Below are 5,306 nucleotides of genomic sequence, written 5' to 3' on the forward strand. Positions count from 1 at the left end.
CCTACACATGTCTCCAAACATGTATGTTCAAGTAGCCTACAGCAAGGTACAGCTGGCAGAGTAATTCAGCTTTACTAGTGGAACATTACATTCTATAAATAGTAGACCAAGTTCGGTATCTATAGTGTAACAGCAGCTGAAATAATTACCTGGAGCACACTATAAGACAAATTCAAACTAATACTTTACAACATCCCTGCTCTATGCTAAAGGACATAAAACTTTACTGTAGTTCAATAGTGACAGTAGAGAAGAAATTAATATATTTAAATTTGTTTAAATAATTCCTTTACAATAACAAAAAAGCAAAATACTACGGATGCTGAAAATCTGAAGTATGATTCTTCTTGTCGAGGAGGCATATTCAACTCAACGTTAACTGTTTCTCTTGCCACAGATGCTGCCAGACCTGCTGAGTATTACCAGCATTTTCTGTTTCTGTTCCTTTTCAATAACCATGAGTTAATAAATATATAACTTGTGCCTGCAACAATTAAATTATATATATATATTTATATATATATATATCATATATATATATATATATATATATATATGTGAAAATGCCTCTTCTAAAAAAAAATCATAGAAATCATGCTAGTTTCTTTTGGGTTGATCACAATCTTGTTGAAGTGATTATGTTTAAATTCAGTATTTACTGCAGTCTTAATGTGATGTTGCAATGTTATTTTTAAAATAAATGGCTATTAAACATATGTACAGGTCATATTAACTCAGCCAGTTAAGCACATTGTTCGTTGATATGAGCTTGCTGGTCTAGTAATTTGAGCATGCCTTGATTATTTTCAACAGCTATTAAAAGGTGACTGTAGTGGAACACATTTTCCATTTTGAGAAACTAGTTACCTTTCTTTCCCACAAGTGTTTTTTATTAACATCTACCTGCAAGGGTGAGCCTTGTGGTTAAAAGCTTACTCTGTACTCGCCCAGAGAAGACTTAACAATTACTGAGAGAAAATGTACCTTCGTGATGAAACGGTTTTGTATATGAGGGTTAGCTGACTAGCAGAATGGGAATTGGTATAAAGCTTTCTGTTTTTTGTCGCAGACTGAAAGCTGCTATTTAATTCCCAGATTAATAATGGCCAAGATTATCTGCTACAAAGAAGTCTGCAGCATGGAAGAATCTCCTCCAGATTGAGAAAGATAATTTGTGGATATAAAAAGATAGTGTAAAAAATAGTAAAGTTATAAATCAAATAACATTTATTATGCTAAAAACAGTATCCATAATGGTGGTATTTGAAAAATACAGTATTGCAGGTCTTTAGGAGAAAAGCTGGTTTAAATTATTTCTCTTAAATAAATAGGCTCTTAATTATAATATACTTCAACTTTAGAAATTGCATATGTAGTATCAGGTATTAAATCAATATTATTGAAACAGGCAAGAATCCAATCCTGCCTACTCTGCATGTCTTTTTCTTCCCTGTGTAAAAATAACAGACCATCAGTTTCTTGTTTTACAAAATTTCAGAAAACATTGGTCATGAGGAAGCATGTTTTAAATCTGATGGTTAAACTTCTAAAGTGTTTCACGTTTTTCACTAAATCCTAAGGGAAACTGGATTATCATTATACTTTCATAACATTGCAAGGTAATTATGGATGAGGAAGGCCATTTGGCACATTGTAGTTCATCGATCCAAAAAGGTCGACTTTATATTGCAATATTCTGACAAAAGATGTGTGCGCCTTTTTATCAAAGCAATCTTGCTTCTGCCTCCCTTGGTAATGGAAAAATAGTTGAATTAGGAGTCTAAATAGAGAAGACAACATTGTTTTTGGACTTTTAAGTCACAATATGGTAGGCATTTTTTGAATCCCTTTGCTCATTTGTATTTTGGCTATGCTCAAACCTTCCATCTATTAAATAGATCTACAAAAATGCATAGTTATTCATGATTGTATACACTATTATTAATCGTGCTTGTTTCTCTCAAAAACAAATTTCTAGCATGTTCTTGCCTCAAAAGTTCTAATCATTATTTGACAGAACTGATAACTTTGTTAAAATTATTGGGGCAATGAAATATTTATGAAACACAATTTCTCTTTTGGAATTATTTATGGAAGTAATTTGAAACTTGATTAATTTATAGTTATTTCCAGTATAGGTAATGGTATGATATGGTTAAACTGGCATAGATTTTCACTTATATGTTTTTCTCTGGCCATGATATTTGAGTAGTAAAACACCTGCCCTGTATTAAGGTGCATAGTTTCCATTACTTGTACAGTAGATACTTATGGTGACATATTTCTCTGACCTATTATGCTGATCAGATGAGTAGCCTCAATTGGTTCCAAACTATTGTGAAGTGCTTACTAACGTGTGGATAGGTAGTTATGTTTTATGATAGCTCCTCAACATTAAGGTAACTATACTACGTTTTTCTTCAAGGATATAGCAGAATTGATAGTTTTCTTGCGTGGGCTCATTTAAGTTATCAACTAACTTACCACAAGAACAAATGAAGATAATACTTATAATTAGAGGGGCATGGAAATAATGTCTGTACTGATGATCATTTCACATTAGTTCAAACCAAAAGTTGAATATAACTAAAAGACTGCAGAAAATCATTTAACACATGTAAAGAGAATTGGAAAAAGCAAATAACCACAGTTAAAGCAACATACATTGTGCTTTAAAGATGTTTAGGTAGTCAATGGTGTGTTATTAATTTTGCATTTTTTTTTGCTCATTGATTGAAGAGGGTATTACTTCTGATGATGGTAACTAATAAGCTTATAACTAAAAATGTTTTTCAGACATTTGAGGGTAACTAAAAGGTAATATATAATTCTGTGGTTACACCATTTTTGTGCAAAAGTTAACATTTTTGTATAATACTATTTAAAGTCAAGCTGGTAATTTGATGAACATTTATATGTTTATCAAATTACCAGCTTGACTTTAAATAATGAAGTCTTTTATATATACTACAATGATGGTTTTAAGTTTCTATCAACTGACTATGGACAGTGTTCCCCAGTGATCCAACCAAATGAATTGTCTAATAATTAATGGCATGCAGTGCAGTTTTTAAGAATTACAATTCATTGTGCTGTACTTTTTGGAATGCTTTCTCTTTTCATCTCGTAATTTATCGATTGTTAAAACTTTAAAAGATCAAGAATTGAGAAAAGAAATTTGTATATAGACAAAGAGATACAAAATTTGAATATACATTAGCTCATTTGCAAAAATAAAGTATGTATACAGATTGAAACCTGCACAATCATGTTTTGCTTCCAACTCAGATTGTAGTCTTATTCCATCTTTTTCATTTGTTGGTGCTAATCATCCTCATTTGTTTTCTTATTTGTTAGTCATGGCTCAGTTGGTAGTACTCTCGTCTCTAAGTCACAAAGTTCCAGGTTCAATCCCAGCTCCAGGGCTTGAGCACAGAAATAAAGGCTGACACTCCAGTACAGTACTGAGAGAATGCTACACTGTCGAAGGTGTGACCTTTCACTTGAGACGTTAAACCCAAGCCCCATTTGCCTACTGGAATGGATGTAAATAAAAATCTCATGGCATTATTTTGAAGAAGAACAAGGGAGTTATCCCATGTCCTGGCCAATATTTATTCCTCAATTAACATCACAAAAACAGATTATCCGGTCATTATAAAATTGCTGTTTGAGGGAGTTTGTGCGCAACTTGGCTGCCGCGCTTCCTACAGTACAACAGTGATTACACTTCAAAAGTACTCCATTGGTTGTAAAGTGCTTTGAGATGCCCAGTGTTCATGAAAAACACTGTAATAATTGCAAGTCTGTCTCCCTCCCTCCCTGACAGAGTCTCATTCCCCATTTAGTTACCTGTTATGCCTTGCCTCCTCTCCATCTCACATTCCTTCCCTGTCTTTTTGACCAAGCTTTTAGTCATCTGACCTAATGTCTCCTTATGTGGCTTAGTATCATACTTTGTTTTATAATGCCCCTGTGAAGTGCCTTGGGACATTCCATTATATTAAAGGTGCTATATAAATCTAAGTTGCTGTCTCTCATTGCTCCCCTTTAACATTCTCTGATGGTCTTCATACTCTCTTTTCCCTGTTTTGTCCCTCAATGTCTTGATTGCCTTCTCATTTCTCCTATATTGTTTGTCTTGTTCCCTTCTCTCATAGCATTTGTTCATTCCTTCCAATGTCTCAACATTGCTGTGATGCTATTAAGTAGTTGACAAAATTTAACGTTTGACATTTTATTTCATGAAGAAAATTAAATGATTAATTTTCATATTAGGAAATTATAGACATTGTTAATCATAAACACTTATTGATATAGCATTCAGATGCATTGCAAAAAAATTACAATTAAGCTTTCTTATAATGTCTTTTGGAGGAATATAAGTGACACTAGTGTACTAGTTGATGTGTGTTTTATTGAGCAGGTATATTGCCTCAATTTGTTAACCCTCCTTTTAAGATATAGCTTCTCCATTTCCACTGACGACTATTTTACTTCCCATTGATTCCAACTTTTGGAGATATTGGTACCCTGTATTATTTACTAACATTTGAAATTTCCCATAAAATGTTCAGGATTCTGATGCTCCCCCTATTGGGTTAATGAGAAATAATACTACCATCAAACTCTGATGACTAACTGGATTAATTCAGGAATATGGTTTCTGATTTTTGTCAAAACTTTCAAAACAAAGATGAACTTTACAATAAAACTCATGAATTTTAAAATGAGCTCATATTTGTCTAACTCAATTCTGCAATTTGTTAATGCAGATTATACTTCAGCGAAAGAGACAAAATGCCAATACAGTAAAAAGAATTTGACTAAGAATTGTCTGGCTTGGTTAGTAAAGTGGGTGAATGGATGAGATGCACAAATCAGAAGATTTTAGTTTGATATCCAGTCTGTTGAGCAAGGTGATGGCAGTTGGACTGCTACAAGTGGCCTCTGTGTTCTGTGCCAGGGCTTCCACTCAGGAAACTATTGGTGTGTGTATGCGGGGTAAGGACAGGATTGAGCTCTGCTATAATACCACCACTGCACTCACCTCCAACAACCACCCCAGTGAAATGGATCAGCAGCACTCAGTATAGAGGCTTGCACATTAGCATAGCCACTTTGGCAAGGTATGATAGAGAGAATTGAAAGTTTACCAAAATTACATAGCTATCATCAAAAGCTTGTGACCTAATTCCTTTTGCAGGAAGAAAAAGATTGTTTCACCAAAACTGCAGCAATGTTCTTTGTTTTATAAATGCTGATTCATAACGTTTAGCCCAAAGTACGGGAAAATATACAGAAAG

The sequence above is a fragment of the Cetorhinus maximus genome, chromosome 16, assembly GCF_964194155.1.
Source record: "Cetorhinus maximus chromosome 16, sCetMax3.hap1.1, whole genome shotgun sequence".
Classification (NCBI taxonomy): domain Eukaryota; kingdom Metazoa; phylum Chordata; class Chondrichthyes; order Lamniformes; family Cetorhinidae; genus Cetorhinus; species Cetorhinus maximus.